The following is a 17,927-nucleotide window of genomic DNA, read 5'->3' on the forward strand; positions in this document are numbered from 1 at the left end:
GTCAAATAACTTAAGAGTTAACACACTTTACACACAATTAAGGGAGGGGTTTGCCTATTCTGCTCAAGGAAACATACCCCAATAGTCAATTAAATCTTAATTTCTCTTGCAATTGATGGTAGGAGACTTCTGCTCAAGGAAACATACCTGTTTGAAGAAATAAATCAGAATTTTAATATAGATATTCAGAATGCATCCATGATTAAAGAAATAGAAATAAACCATCCAGAGATATTAACTCCAAAATTAACTCTGCCACACACTTTAACTGGGACACTTAAGATGGGTCACAGTAAAACTGTGTTTTCCTGGTAAAACATTTTATTAATAAATAAATATTATTGTAGTACCTATTGTACTGTACCTCTTGTAAAAAAATGCCATTTTTAAAATAAAGTTTGAGTAACCTGACAATGTTGTTTTTCGTATTTGTTTCTTCAATGCCTGCAAGCAATATTGGAGCTAGTAAGCATGTCCAATAGAGCACATAAATATTGTCATGCACTGTATGTATTTGTTCTAGAAATAATTATTGTCTGAGCAAACATTATATTGCAGTATAATATTCTAAGCTTATCTCTTGGAGATATTTATTTTGCGGAACTAACAATAGCATATTATAATTTATGAATCATATTGAGATAGTGAATCCATAAATTAGAAAGAGAAATTTCTGTGATCCTACACCAGAACTAATGCTATGGTTTTTCTTTGGTATGATGATGAAATATATGAAATGGCAAAATGTATACATGACACCATGACAACAAAGCATGACTTTATATGCAATCCAAATATTAGTGAAGTGTTACAGATCATAATGTGTTTCCTGTGCATCATTGATTTTCTATAGCTTCTCTATTTTTTAAATATACACTGCCAGGAAAATCTCATCACTGCAATGTGGAAATATAATTAATCTATGAATGTTAAAGTCGTCTAAATAAATATTGGTTGTAGAAGCACTACCTGTCCTGAATAAAAACAGACTGTATAATACAGGTGAAAATAACAGAGGGAATACATTTATTAAGAGAGGATCATTTGGCCTTGAAAGGCTCAGAGAAAATTAAAGCTGTACTAGTTGGGCTAGACATCTGAAGAAAGTGACAAAGAAGAAAGAGAGGAGGGAGTTGGATTTCATATTTCAGGAGGTTGTAAAAGTAGGCTGGAAGGAGCATGGATCCCTCTAATTGTGTGTAGCCAGGTCCCCCCTGCCTGCCAAGCCCCCCTCACCTTCCTGGCGATCGCGGGTGCCGCCGAGCCCAATGGCGGTCCCGTCGGCTGATCGGAAGAGTGGGGGCGATCAGAATCCTGCTCGGGGGTTGCCGGGGATGCGTGCGGCCGGTTGCCAGGGCCGCGATCGCGTTGTTAGGGCTCCCGGCGCTCCCGAAGCAGGGATCCAATAGGGCTACAGTATCTCCCTGCTCAGGGATAGATATATTTCGCGGGGTTGAGGAGCACGTTAGTCGGCATCAGGAGCAGCTAGGGGAAGGAGGAAGGGTGCAGGAGTCAGTGACTCCCTGCACTAAGCCAGCAGCCCCGTAGGCCCCAGATAGCCCTGTGTCACCAGTAGTTGTGTTGTAGGGACAGGCCCCAGGTTAGGGACACTGCTCCTTACTACACAGAGTCAATTAGGGACACAGCGGACACCGCGCATCCATCCAGAGGTTTGGGCTCAGACCTCCGCTGCCAGGTGGGATCGCCACGGATGGTAGTTCCAGTATTCGTCAGCCTTCGGATCCTTTGTGAAGCTCCTTGGCAGGCCCGGGCACTGGAGTGCTCGACAGGTAACCATCAACAAGTGCACCAACGATCCTACATATATATATTATTAATACGGGACTAGTGGCTGCGCAGTCACACATATCATCTCCCTTTAAGGGTGCGGGACATATTGTGTGGGGTTATTGGACATGGGTGGGATCACCTGATATAGGTGGGAGCGTCCTGCGAGATGCAGTAGTCAGTGTCTCCTCTAGAGAGGGACACCTGTTGATATATGAATAAGTATATGCTATACAGTAAAGTCATTGGTTATTTTACATGCGGTGTGTGGAGTGATATATATATATTTATCCTGCACGGAACCACTCCTCCTCTGGCGGGAGACATCGCAGGTGGAGGCTTTGCACCACGAGATTGTGTTATATGTATGTACCCCAGGCTCCCCGAGCGGAGGCTTAGGCTCCTGAGAGCCTAACAGGTATACACAGCAGGTAGTAGCGTCTGTATTCACAGGGAATACCCGTTACATGTGTAAGTGTTCAAATATGTAAATAACAGAGACAAATGGATAGCTTTAATTATAGAGAGGTTGATTTTGGCTTGCATGGTACAATAAGAACTACTGTAGGTGGTAAGGACAAAAAATACCATTACTATAATCATCATAGAGTTTGATTTTTGTATGTCTGCATTTTAGCAGAAAAGTTACAGTAGAGACCTTGCAGTTTTCAATCCATTCTCACTTTCTGTCACTCTATTATTCCCTGACACACTCTGCTTTTCCCATTCTACAGTGAGTCAAACAGACGCACCCTGCCTTTTTTTCTCTATGTCTCACAACCGCTCTTGCCCTCATTCTCTGTTGATGCCTTTCATTTTGTATCTGTCTCTTCTTCCGTTTCCACTGCAGGTTGAGAATTCATTTTTAGCAGATGCTCCCTCCCATGCGAGGTCCTGCTGTCTTTATGCATGTGTTCTGACAGAGGAAAGAGTCAGTTCACATTGAGAAATTCTGTCAGACTCATGCCCGCCTACAGGGTGGGGTCTGTCGGGTTTGGCGTCCCAGGCCCCGTGAGTCATGGGGCCCGGCCGCACAGGCCCCCTGTGTTCCGGTAGTAATAATAATTAAAAAACAAAAACAAAATGCCAAGTGTCAAGTCTCTCTGATGGCAGCGCAAGAAGTCAGCTGGGTTAAGCTTCCGGCGTGCTGGCGTGAGAAGAAGGCCTGACATGGGCGTGAGCAGCAGTGTGGGACAGTTTCCTCCAGCAGGGCGGGGCCGGCGGTACCTGTTGTGACCTGCCACTGGACCCCCCGCAGTCACTGCCCCCCGGAGCACTGCCAGCCACCAGACCCCCCCCCAAAGCACCCGGCAGCCACTGCCCCCCGCAACACAGCCAGCCTCCGGACCCCCTCCTGCAACACTGCCAGCTACTGGAACACCCCCCCCCACAGCACCACCAGCCCCCCCACAGCACTGCCAGCCACCGGACACCCCCCCCGCAGCACCACCAGAATATGTATTGTATATAAATTGGGGGGGTTGGGGTATATTTTTATATGTATTGGGTGGTGGGGGTATATTTTTTATTGTATTTGGTGGAGTTTGGTGTATATATTTATATGTATTGGGGGTTGGGGGTATATTTTTTTATATTTATTGGGGGGGTTGGGTACTTTTTATATGTATTGGGAGGTATGGGTATTTTTATATGTATTGGGGGGTATTTTTATATGTTTTGGGAGGATGTGGGGCTATATTTTTATATGTATTGGGAGGGTCTCGCATATTTTAGCATTGTGTCCAGTATTTTTGGACTCGCCACCTGGCAACCCTAGCCACCGTCCCCCAACCCCAGCCATCCTACAGCCACCGGCCTAACGCCCCCTCCCTGTAGCAATGGCACTCCCTTCGCAGCCACCAGACCTACCGCAGAAAAGGCACTTCCAGTAGCAGCCACCGGTGCCCTCCCCCCAGTACCCAGTAGCAGCCACCGGTCACCCCAGTAGCAGCCACTGGCCCATCCCGTAGCCACTGCCTGCCCCCACAGCCACCGGCCCTCCCACAGCCACCGGGCCTTAGCTGAGACCATCCACAAGGTAAGTCTAATTTTTATTTGTATTGGGGTGTATTTTTTATATGTATTGGGGGGGTATATTTTTATATGTATTGGGGTGGTGGGGTGTATTTTTATATGTATTGGGGGGTTAAGTTAAAGTTGCACGTGAATTTTTTTTCCTGTGGTAGGTGCGCTATGGGTTAGGGGGGGGAGGGGGCACCTGCTTATTTCATTTCTCCTGGGCCCCATGATCTCTGTTAGCGGCCCTGGTCAGACTAGACACAGGAAATATAATCCATGTCTTCTAATTTTCATAGGCTCGACTGCTGTGCCCATTTATAATGTTCTATGGCCCACTGGTGGGGAAGTTCTTGGTGCAGTTAATATAATAGTTGGTTCTGCTGTAGAACACAGTTGAAAAAAATACTTAAACTACAATTTAGGTCAAATACTGCATCTGGAGTACAGTATTTGGAATGAAGAGGCCTTGAAATTTGAGCATATGACACAGTCGGTGAGTCTTCACATAAACACAAGTTCATTTACAGTGGAGAAAGTCATATTGGAACTTTTAAATCTGAAAGCGGCATTTAAATGGGGCCAGATGGGATACATCCAAGGATGGTAAAAGAGTTTGGGGGTGTGCTGGCAACACCATTAACAGAACAATTTAATCAGTCACTGTTACCAGGTGTAGCTCCAGATGATTGAAGAAGAACAAACACAGTCCCACGTCGCAAAAGCAGAGGTGGTAGAAAATGTAAATAACTACAGGCCAGTGAGCTGTACATTTTATGTGTGAAATTCATGGAAAAACTACTAAATTATTTTTTTATACAGTCAAAAGTAAAGCAATTATGTTGAAGAACAGAGGTGCTAGGGGCTAATACAGTAAGGGACTACAACCATGTTTTGGATAGACTTAAGGATATCCTAATTATGAAAGGAATTTAAGGATCAAATGGGTCAGAAGTTTAACAGCAGATAGGAAAATGGGCAGACTAGGGAGTAGATCCTTAGAAGTACGTTAAATCTGGGCTATTAACGTGACGTTTCCTAATAGGTGACATCCGGTTGTTTTCTCTGTGTTTAAAGGAACAATCCAAGCAATATTCTTTACTTACTACCTTTTCTTATTTAAAATTAAATTCTTAATGACATTTTTAATGAGTTTTAACATACTGAGCATCTTTTGATTTATATAGCAGGCGTTAAACACCTCCAGAGCAGTGCAAGATCTTTGCAACACTTTCCTGTTTGTTATCATTGGTTGCCCAGCAGTTTGAGCTGTAAAATGTAACAGATAATATTACCTTAGTAATATAAGAATAAATTGTAGCTGCTGAGTTACACTGACTGTAGGATTCATTTGAAACTGAAAGGCAACCATTTAGTGAACCTTGGGAAGAAGGATGTTGCTGTTTGTTCACGGGAGAACTAATCGATCGACCGCTTTGGTAATTTGTTTTCAAATAAGGTAATGAAATGCTGCATATACTGTATTAAACTATATATATATAAAAAAAAATCTATCTATCTATGTGAGGGTTCGCCATCCTGGCGGTCGCAGACCGTCTCCTCACCTCAACAAGCCTCCCGTGATTGATACCCAACATGCGTGGTTTCATGGTCCCAGTACGCGCGCGTGGACCTTGCGCATTCTGTACAACCGCCGGAGGATTCAGACCCCGCCCCCACCACTGTCATACGACGTGGACGTTCCGCAAGCCTCCCTGCTAACGCGCGAGTCAGGTCCCGCCCTGTGAGCTCCGTGATGCACGAGTGTCGGCGCGCGACTGCTCCCGACTCCTCTGATCCCAGGAATCGGCATGGGAGTGACGCGCAATCTAAACTCCGCCCCTGGCCTCCGTGATGAGCACGGGACGGTGAGTGAGCAGTTCCACTCTCAATCCTGATAAGGCTGCATCATAGGCTGCATCACCAGCAGCCAATCTACTTCAATCTTCTACTACAATCTTGAACCTACGAACTACGACGATCCGAAACTCTCCACTCCTGAACTTGGCAAGTACCTTAACCATTCTCCAATCTATAACCCTGTCCTGGCTTGAACGACAACTCTACATCCTAGGCGCGCCCGCGTGGCTGTGGGTCGGCGTTGTCCAATCCCCTACCTCAGCACCGCGGTCGCGCTTCATTTGTGGTGAGCTACGCGTTACAATCTATAGATATAGATATTGATATAGATATCGATATAGATATCGATATAGATATATATATATCTATATCTATATAGATTAATAAAAATTAAGATGCTTGAATTGCGTTTTTGACTGGTAACCACAAAGCTAAATACATGCTAAAACAATGGTCATTAGTTATCTCATTAGTATGTGTTTATGCCATGTCATGTTAGCACTGCCTTGCATTATCTTCTAATAACATGGCGTTAAGCATGTCTTACCCAAAGATGACGTTACTTATATCAGAACGCTGAATAGTCATGAAAAGAAGCAGTTGAATAACAATAATAGTTAAGTAATACCTAAGTGTGGTCTTACACTTATCCAGGCCCTGTACAAGACCTATTTCAGGATGTTGAGGTGAGTAACATCAACTTTTGCTATACGTTAAATCCCTGCAGTAACTGTAAAAGAGCTCTGAGGATATGAGTTGTTAGAGGGATCGCCTCTTTTGCATATCATTAGAACAAACATCCATTATAATAGTGCAAGGCTTGTTAAGGCTGAAAAGAGCACTTAACGCATCATTGCAGATTTTTGAATATCTTCATTAGCAGTTAACAATACGTAAAAACTGAAGTTACCATATCGTTTAAGTATTTAACAGATTTCTGAGGACCTACCCCTAGGTGAGCCAAGTGGTTCTTATCTCCTGTCAAATTCTATGTTAATATTAGATAATTACAATGTTCATTTATTAATGATATTAATTATAACATGATTATTCAAATGAGCGATGAATTGTAAAAAGTCTGTAAATGGCCATGTAGGAATTGCTTGGACTAGTGAATAGATTTTTTTAAAGCTCTAAAGTTGTATCAAAATCTTGCAGAGCAAAGATTTCTATGAGCCATGAAGCAGCGAGCTGACCATCACTCTATATTGCGATGATCCTTGAAACTTTAGATTTAAAGATACATCAAAGAGATTTAACTTCAGGAAACTACTCTACTATATTTCAATGATAGACTTTTGAAAATATTTGATATGGGATATAATGTTTGCCTTCAATTAAATTTTTGCTAAGACCAGATAAATCATACTGTATTCTGTATGGGTGGTCAAAAGTAAATAGTGGAGGTGTACTCTAACATAGAAAAAATGTTTTGTGTGTGTGCCAAACACATGCATATTACGTGAAACTTCTTTGACTTTGGGCCTCATGCAGAGAGCATCGTTATTTCAAAATTCGCCATTTTTTGTACAATTTCGCGCAGAAACCGGCAGAAAATGGCGAGTTACGAAAAACGCGCCATTTTGTTTTTTTTATTGCTAAAACTCGCCTCGCGGCTGGCGAGAACCTCCATCTCGCCATTTTTAAAACTCTCCGAATGCAGAGAGGTACGAACGGCATGTAGCGGCTGTTCGCGCCAGGGAAATGGCGCGATTTTCTCATTTTTGCCGCGCCAGGAAAAGTTGGCAATAAGATGGCGCTCGCCGCCTAAAGCAAAGGGGAAAAAAAAGCCGCGATTTTTTTTTTACACATTTCTGAAGCGCGCATCTTTCCCATTCAAACTCGCCACACGCATCCATGTTAAACATAGCAGAATTCGCACTTTTCTGCATATGGAGAATAAAACTCTCCAAAAAATCTACTTTTTATGAAATTCGCCAATTTGACAATTCTATGCTCTCTGCATGAGGCCCTTTGTCACAGAAGTTGTATTTGTGTTGGTGATGTTTTTAATTAAAAATCAAAATACAATTTCTTTGATAAAACGCAAAGAAATTTGACTTGCGCATGCTTGGCACATATCCCCAGCTATTTGCATTAACTGTGAATTCCTTGTGTGTGTGTGTTTGTGAAAGTGTGTGTGTGTGTGCGTGTGCGTGTGTGCGTGTGTGCGTGTGTGATAGTGTGTGTGTGTGTGATAGTGTGTCTGTCTGTCTGTGTGTGTCTTTCTGTGTGTGTGTGTGTCTGTCTGCGTGTCTATGTGTGTGTGACTGTGTCTGTGTGACAGTGTACGTGTGAGTGTGTGTGTGACAGTGTGCGCGTGTGTGTGACACAGGGGGTGTGGGTAGGTGGTCTGCACCCCATGTCCGCTTCTCCTCTGGTGCTGCTGCTGCCCATGCGTAACACGCTGCCGAGCTCCAGAGGCCTCTGCGCATGCGCGCCAGAGACTTCTGCTTGATCGATGCCAGCCGCGTCTGCGCATGCGTGGCATTCGTCAGTGGCGCCATCACTACTGCGCAGCCGCGGCATATGTGAACGGCACCAGACAGTATGGCTACTTCTGCGCATGCGTGGCTTGTTGAAGTGAAGGCGGTGTTCGCTGCTGAGCTTGGGCAGTATGGGTGAGCGATGAAAGCCGCTTCTACACATGCGTGCATCGGTCATCCGCGGCATCACTACTGCAAACAGCGCCAGACATTGATGTGGAGGAATGTGGGCATGGAGGTAAGTGTTGGCATCATGTGTCAGCACTGACGTCACTTGTGCCTTCCAACTGTGCCGCGCATGCTCATGCACGCACATTACATCCGTTCCCCTTTTGCTTCTCCACGATGCAAGTTTGTCTCATCAAAATGTAGTACATGCGCGAGTGACTGTGACATTATCCAGAGGAGCTGCTTGTGCATTCACCTGACGTCATTTCCATTTCACATTTTCGTCTCCATGAAGGAGTTTTGTTCCATCAAAATATACTAGGTGCCACTACAGAAGTTTCACTTCAAAAAATATCTCCTAAATTCACAAATTATATACACTGTGTTCAGAAAAATTGGGGCTGTTTTAATTTTTCATCTTATCTTGAAAAATAATCACTACATATTCATGAAAATGGGAGCAATTATAGGTTAGTCACAGTAGATTATTAAATGTAAGAATTATTTGATAATCTAATAAATATACCAAAGAACATAAACACGTTATAAAGTACTTGAGACAGAGCCAGAATTATGGTTAAATAATAATACAAAGTGACACGTATAGTAAATACTAAATATATTGCAGGTCACTTGTGCTGAAACATCAACTGATATTTAGTTGTAGTACCAGTGAAACATAGATAATACTAAGGTATACTCTTTAAAATATACCAGTTTTAAGGATAGTCAATTCTCTCGTGTTATTTTTCCAAAGCCAATTCAGTTTTCCAAGTTCCTGCAAAAGTTTGGACATGTGCCAGTAAGGAAACACTACATTAAGCACTTTAAGATCTTACAAAATAAAAATATATGGAGGTTGTGGCTTAGCGCCTGACTGCATGGCTGCAGGTTGCTTATGCTCCACTCTAGATTAACACACCATATTAGCTAATAACCTTAAAAACACTTTGCATTGAAGTACAAACCATGGCAAACACTTCCTCATCAGCTCAGGAACACTAACATGCCAAAACCAAAGAAAATCCCTTACCGGAAGCGCCAAGATTTCTTCTGCAAACGGGCGAGACGATGAGCACAAGATGGCATCTCACCACTAGGAGGATCAGAGTCAGACCCAGGGGAGGAATCTGCCTCTTAGCTCTCGACCAAGCAAGATAAAGGGAGCCTCTACATAAGGCTCACAGTGACCTTCCAAGCCGAAATGCAATTGGCAGTAAAGTGCTTGAGTGTCAATTTGGGCAACCAAGAGGAGTGGACTACTATGCTGGAGAACAAAATGGCGGAAGTTGCTTAACTCCAGGGCTCACGAACAAAGGTTTGACCATATTCATTTCTGCCAAAAATTATAACAAAAATTGATAAATCATCTCTTCCTCTTCTTGTCAGAAGAAAGGAAAAGCTCACAAGGCCCCCTTATGCCTGATTTTCTATGCCTTAAGGTTGCTCTGGCCACTAGTCAGAAGGTGAAGTAGGGGACCAACTGAAGAAAGAGTTGGAGTGGCTATCAAGAATGAACCCCCTGATGTTGTCATTGAATCTCTGGATGCAGCGGGCATAGTAAGTATCGATGGTGCTTGCAAGCTCTCCATGCTTTGCTGCACTGCCCAGGTAATACTATTGGTCACAGCAGAGCTGTGTTGACACATGAGGTGTGTTAACACAATGACTTGGTGAGTGGAGTGTGGGCCCAAGGCATTCAATTGGCCAAAGATAACACCCCAAATTCACTTTTTTTTTTTTAGTGTGCTGATTTGTGAGCACAGTGCTAAAGCAATTTGGAGTGGTTATCTACCACACCTGTTAATAGGAGAACTAACACATCCTTAGTAAACTTTATGCTCCTGTTACTTTTAGCAGCAAGGGCAGCAGCAGAGGTGGAAGCCTCCTCAGTCATTTTTTAAATCTTTAGGGTCTGACTGATATGGCTGAGAATCTTCCATACAGTATGTGTTGTGTATTTATTTGAATTTGAACATGGGCATTGGGCATAACATTTATGAAATGCATTTGCATTACGTGTCCGGAACGCATGTGTGTTAATTTGATTGCACATTACTGTATATGCTTCCCAATGAAACTTTGACTCCGTTTAACTCAGCTAATGTCCGTTTGGTAAATTCACTATTCCACATTATAAAAATAATTTTACCACATGAAGCTAAAAACTCATTGGGGGGCATATATTAAAAATAGTTTTTTGAAAACAAACTGAACGAGTGCATTGGGTCAAAAATAAATGTCTTATCTAAAATCATTAGCAGCATAAGGTAGTATTTCTTATTTATGTTAACATTTGATGCATTCTTTCTTATTCTTGGTGTGCATTAAGAATTGTTTGTATCTACTTGAATTTGTAGTTTCTGCCAAGATATTTTGACGCATTTCTGGTAGAAAAAAATGGTGCATACTTATTTTGAACACATATGATTTACATAGAAATGTAGCAGCCATTAATTCTCCCACTGTCACATAACAACAGGACACATACAGAGCTCCAGCAGGACCAGACACCGTTGTGTATTCATAAGCTACAAGTAGAAAAGGGGCTAATCTAACGCACTTTTGCACTTGCTAGTGCACGCCAGTGGGAGCAATAATGCCTGCTACTGTACATCTGTATGAGTGCAACTGACAACCTCTAAACTCCGCACATAACTCCATCCCCTTGTGTAACCTTTTCCTTAGTGAAAAAAATTGATGCACATGCCGCGCAACACACCATTGTGGCACCACGACGCATTCATTTGTTACTCTTTTGTGCATCATTTTTACTGACCTTAGTAATCTATTTCTAAACATATAAAAAAGTATATTTTGATGTGCTATCCCATTGTGTGTCAAGTGTAAGAAACAGTTACTACTTAGTTCTGGTGCAGATTGTTAGTCTGAGAAGTTGAACTTATTTCAGATGTGGCTGATTTGTAACACAGAAGCAATAGAGAAAAATAGCACAGAGAAAGACAGAACTTGATGCATTACGTATCGTGTCACAGTAGAGACACCTATAATACACCTATTCAGTTGTGTTAACACTACAGCAACCAAGGGGTTAACTTTAATTTTAAAAATACCTATTTTTATCTTTCTCCTGTGAGGATTCCCTAGGTTATCATGGTGTCTGAATTAATGGGCCAATAAAACAATGAAAAGAAAAATGTATAATTGAAGTGACTGTTGACAGTGTACAGAGTTAACAGAGATTTGGCCTGTTCTGACCACGGTATCTTAAATCATAAAACAATTCCTGAATAAATTAATACTTTTTCACAAGACTTTTGTAATTAGAGCTGTACTTCTTTTTCGGGGGGTGATTACACATGCAGTTTTTTCCCCTTTTGAGAATTGTCCCCCCCCCCCATATTTTTCTCATCTTCAAAACATATAACTTCCTTTGTCATCTCTGGCCAGTAGACAGAGGTGAGAAGATCGTCACTATATTACTTATGTGAACCCGGTTTCCCCCACCCAATCTCACATAGGATCTCCTAGGGGAAATGCTACTCCGGTTACATGGCTCTGTGTGGTGCATAACTGCTGGTAACAGGGGGCCCTGGGTCTCATGCATGATGGTAAAGGGGAATAACAGGACAGGCTTCTGGGGTCTTGCCCAAATTCTACTCACAGGTGCTGCGCCTCCATCTTGTGCAGCCACAGATGTATGGGGTGAAGTCTCTGCAAAAGAACTCTTATTCCCCTCCTCCCAATAGATTTCAGTCTCAGGCCAGAAAGGTATAGTTTAAAGCACAGGATACTTTATTTGGTTTCCTTGATTCAGCAGCAGTCTCAGGTCACAGCAGTTGAATGGTCTCCACCCTCAGGATATCCCTGGATCCTACTCCCAGTCAAAGGGCACCGAGAGTGGTCCTAGATCTTCCCCTATCCCCTTGTGGAATAGGAGGTACTGGTTCCCTCTCCGCTCCCGGAGGGAGGGCCTCAAGTCTGCCAGAGCTCTGACAGCTTGGTTGGGTAAGCATTGCCCCTCTCACCATAGAGGCAGACTGCCTAAACCAGGAAGCACAATGCATTAAGTACAGCTCCAGTAAGCACCACCCCTGTGTCTCTAATTGGACACAAGGCCTAGTGACACTACCTTCACTGACTCACTGCACTGCATGTGTGGGGAAAACCCATGATTGCTCCTTGCACCTGCCCTTACCAGGTATCACTGCCAGGAGGAGGGCAGACCTATAGCCCAAAACTACCCAGGGCTACACTTGTTAAGATCCCCCATAATGTAAAATCATTACAAACTGGTGCAATTAACAATGATAAAAGATATAGCTTTGTGATGAGCCAAAATACAGTACAGGATTGCACTGACAGTAAATATGACAGGGTGTTTGGGCTGCATATATTTTGAAGAGATTAACAGCATTTCTGACACATTTTGGTGCATTGCGTTTTTGTGTTAATTACATATTTTTCTTAGTAAACTGGGGACCAAGGTCTCCTGAGGGTAAGACTTTCAATTATTCTTGATGGTGGCAGCATAATTGAGGTATTGTATGACGGTTTGTGGGGCGTTATTGCTCATTTTTAGTGCCCAGTAAGTTGTGGTTCAGCTGAATAGCTAGATTTACTATCCCATTTTACGTACATAGTTACATGCACATAGGTAGTGACATTCATGAGACTTATTATATATAATATCATAATATGACAAATAATAAAATATGTGCATTATGTTCTGTAACTCCTTTCTAATTTCTTCCTACTAGCGCTCTCTAGATTGTAAATTAGTGCATAACATTTTGGTCCAAAATTGGCTTTATAAATATATTTATTTGTTGCTTACAAAATAATATTTAAATGCGCTTCTAAATTGTATAAAAAAAAATATATTTTTTTTATTCCCATCCTGCTAATACCTAGTTGGATTCTTTAATCTAACCCTATTTCATGGTTTGTCATCTCTACATTTGATTACAGTACTTGAATATTCTGGTACAGAAAAGTAAATGTTTCATGACAATGATGTTCTTGTCAGTAGCGCACATATCATCTGGCTTCTGAGCTGTCAGTGAGCAAATTGTAGAATTCACATTAGAATACAGAAGTTCATGGCTGCAGGCGAAAAATGCAGAACCTGTAAGGATATGTCACCAGCATATAGCTACATAGAAATGAGTAAAGTGGATTTATGCCAACAGTCTAGCAACAACTGCTATCTGTTCTGTTTTCCAGTGTTTCAGAGTTTACCACATGGTCAATAAAATTAAAAAAACATATAAAAGGATTTAGATTTTTTTTAAACATATTTAATTATCCTAGATTATGTCAGACATACCTACAAAATGATGCATGGCTTTAATTATTCTTGAAAAACTGTTATCTTAACTCCGCAAAACAATATTTACATGTCTCGGAAATGTAGTTACGAATAATTAGCAGAAGTACAGTAAATTCAGTAGATTACATTTAAGTTTAATGATTTGTCTTCAACTTTTTGTTACTTCAAACTGGAATGCATTCCTGAACTGTTTATCATTTATCCTGGTGTTTAGGCAATAACAAATTCAACAACAAATGGGGTCTTTGCAAATAACTTTTTTGATATTAGATGCTGTCAATTTCAGCATCAATGTAGGAAGGTGCTGTACTGTAGTATACAGTATGTCATTTTTTACAAAATAGTGCTTTTCCATATATCACCTTCCGGTGCAAAAGACACTATACTTGAATGGCCCATAAGGTGTCTTATGGAACAGCACTGATTAGTGCATATGGGCCTGTATGTCAACTTACCTGTATTGGGCTCATGGCTGTGTACAGTGTGACGTAGAAGACCTAACGCAATGTTGTAAAGAAATGTATACAAATATTTATCTATTTTCCATTTCCATTTTAGCTTTTAAATCTTCCATGTCAGAGGTGGACCTAATCTCTGGGTCTCTTTGGGGCCCCATTCATAGTCAGAAGGATGTGAAACAGCAATCCTCTTGCTTAAGAAGATTGCTGCTGCGTTCAAATGAATGGAGCTGAAAGCATTTCTGTAGCTCCAAAGTCCTTGCCCCTTACAGTACATAAGCACTCACTGTACTATAGACCCTTGCATAGGCACATATTGAATAAGGGCCTATAGTAATGTAGCCATGTGTAAAATTGGTCTACATATCTCTTTCTCATGCTGGCAGTAAACCTGGTAAGTATGCAGGAATGCCAGTAGTTATCATGGAGGTTTGCCCTCACACCCTGGTGAGGTGTCATATGTCCCATAGGAAGTGACAACATGCTGGTGTCCACGGTTAGTGACATCAGAGATGTGCCTGTTCCTAGGTGATATAAGACACAGCACTGTCTAAAGTTAGTGAGTTCCTGTTGTTGTGCTGCCTCTGTTCAGTAAGAGGCACATGGAGGTCTGCAACATTGTTGCAGTAGTCTGATGCAGAGCTGTGAGTCTGGCAGCACAAGGCAGACAGAGAAGCTGGTGAATCTCCCTTAGGGGAGAGGTGGAAGCAACTCCATTAGAAACGGAGGAACCTTTCAGAGGGAAGCAGCTGAACAATGGAAGGCTGATTACACCCAATGTGGAGGGCAGCTTGCCAAACCATACTAATAAAGATGTTCCTGATTAACAACACTCTCGTGTGCAAGTGTGGAGTTATTGCACAGAGAGGAGCACCACAGAGGAGTTCCTCATCAGATTCATCCCCAAGCGGACGCCGGGATCCTGATGAGGTGGAGGCGCTGCACTGGATATAGGTAGGACTCAGCACACTACCTCAGCTGCCTGTCTGGGTTGGCAAATCCCCACACACCATCATACGGGAGACTCAGGAGTCCTGTTGCCAACAGGTGCACCACCAGACACTACACCGTAATGGGGACTGGTTAGAACACAGGGGCCAATATGAGATTGGGGGGGTCATGCCGGTTCACAAAACCCGTTACATTTGGAGGCGCTGCTTAGAGATAGACCTGTCAACAGGACAGGCTTTTGCTAGGTCACTTGGAAACAGGGAGAAGTGTCTTCTGCCACTTTGTGCTGCGTGGGGACAGACCTAGGGGCGGTCAAGGGGGCTGATGGCGTGTGTCAGTTCGCAGGGACGACCTAGGGGCCTGAAAGGAGTTGGGGTTTGGAGCCGGGCTATAGCTGTCCTAGTCACCTTGAGGTAGTGCTAGTTGGTAGGACACCAGAAGGGATAGCCTGTTAACGTGGTCAGGAATCCTGGAGAGAGTCTGCGCTAGGCTAACCAAGACAGGTAGACGCCCCAAGTACTGCATGGGAGCCCCAGAGTACTCTAGCCCATTCCAGACCTCTTACCGTAGGGTGCACAGACTGGGAGGAAGGAGATACAGCAGACACTGAGAGAGTGAGCCTAGCCTGAGGTAGTGCATACATGAGTCCAGCCTACATTAGGTACACATGTGGTGGTGCATCAGAGACATCTTTATTGTACCGGTGTGGTGAGGAGCCCCTTGTACGATAACTGTTACGAGAGAATGGAGGATCCGCGCGGTGCGGATAGTCCAAAATGGCGACCGAAGGTTAATGGAGAGAGCGCACATGGTGTGTGTGCGGGTGAAGAGCAAGCGGCAGAAGGGACTTTTGCAAGCATGCTGTGGAGTGGTGCCAAGGCTTTGGCCGCACCGTTCTGGTCCTGCCTAGGGCCGCGGAGTATTACTCCGGATGATAGCGAGGAGGACATTGTCGTAATGTGTGGGGAGAATGGTGAATTTGCTTGCCAGTCAGCGTACAACACACAAAAAGCTACCTCCGTTGCTAAAGAGATTGGCGATGCAAATCAAAATGGAGGCTCCCGCGTCCCTGGGAAACCGCGTGGGCTTGCTGAGGAGAAAACTGCATTTGCAAAAGTTGCAGAGAGTTGGCCAGGAGTGGCGCCAACAGGAAAACCCCGCCCTGATGGGGGGTATGGTGCGAAAGCTGCAGCCGCGCCCTTATGGACAGTGACTAATTCAGCCCCAGCGTAATTGCTACGCTGAGTTGCCATACACCCTGTTGCCTAGTAACCTTATTTCAAGGTGTTTCAATCAGCGTAGCAATTAGGCAAAGTAAGGGTGTTTCTCTGAGGGGGCTGGTTTCTTCAATCAGTTGCCGCCTATATATACACGCGGATGACGCTGTACGTGACCTCCTGACGAAGTACTTGGTACGAAACGCGTAGAGGCCACGACAGGTCATCCTGCGCGTGTATGCTGGTAAGCTGAGACGGAGCCTGCAGGAGACAGCAGCGGTTTATCCATCTCCGCGGTGCCGAGATCCGGATCCTGTGCAGACACTGCGAGTCTGCTGACTGTCTCAGTGTGAGTGTCCGTTTCCCCTTGCCAGTGCCCAACCTTATGGCGGTTTCTATACAAATCTGTTGATAGGTTGTTTTCATGTTTGTTTTTTTCTTTCATGTTTTTTATAGAAATTTTACTGTATTTGTATACTGTGCAGCTTAGGGTTTAGTCACCATCAGGTGTTCTCCTTGGTAGTACTTAGCCGTCCAGCTGCACAGCTGTTCTGAGGTGGGGTTGGATCCCCTCAGTTTTTGTGTATTTTTAATAAATTACCTTCCACTAATCCCTGGTGCGCATTTGTGCATTTTTTTATTATCTCGTATTTCAGGGTGCCTTCCCCCCTCTCTAAGGGGGGTTCACCTAGATTTGAGAGTTTCTGGGGAGACGCTTCATGTACATGCTGCAAAGGGATCATCCACACCATCACACAGCATGAGCGCTGAATATCCTGTTTTTTCTACCTTCAAGATAAAGAACTGTTTCCAGATACAATTTATTGGACTTTGGACTCTGGTTCTCTCTCCCTTGGATATTCAGCTGCATAGATAAGACTGTTTATTCCATATTAAACTTTTATGTATATGTTTATGTGTGTTTTTTTTACTAAGGAGGCTGTTATACCATAGTAGAATCCTTATTCATTTTTATTGTGGTTTTTCCCTACATTTACTAATATGACTGAGCTATTAGATTTCACCACTATTTTTTTATCCAGTTTGGATAATAGAAATAACAGAGGTGCTTTATTGGGACAAATGTTTTGTGAGAATATTAATCTAGAAGATGTCATGGTAGATTTACCATCAAAGATTTTTGCTCTGTCTAAATTATTAGAGCAGGAAACTAAAGCTTTTTGGGAGCTTGTATCATTTGAGGAATACCTGAAACAAAAAAGGGTTCCTACTGCTGCGGCCGAGTTTATTCGAGCATTTGCCCGTTCTCGGCCACAGCAGTTACCTGGCGCGCGCCGGAGGGTGCCGGGCACGCGCCAAAGCAGCGGAGGAGCGCCCTCCGATCGGGGCTTTCTTCCTCCCGCTGCCGGGTCCGCCGGGTCCCCCGGAACCCCCTGCCGCCGTCCCCCACATCGCGGGACACCAGGGCTCCCTCGGGGAGCCCTGGACGCGCGTGCAGGGGGCGCAGGCACCCGATGACGCGTGACCGCGCATCGGTGACGCGCGGCACGCCGAGGGGATGCCACTAGCAAGCCGGGAAATCTCCCGGCTTGCGGAACTGGCCGCACTCTAATAAAGTGTGCCGCCAGTGTAGAGGCCTAAGATTGCTACTCAAACCCACCTATGGCAATGACAATCCAGCCTTTCTAGCTATTTGGGAGGAGATCCTTGAGATAAGTTCAATAAACCT

This window comes from Ascaphus truei, chromosome 4 (genome assembly GCF_040206685.1).
Source record: "Ascaphus truei isolate aAscTru1 chromosome 4, aAscTru1.hap1, whole genome shotgun sequence".
Taxonomy (NCBI): Eukaryota; Metazoa; Chordata; class Amphibia; order Anura; family Ascaphidae; genus Ascaphus; species Ascaphus truei.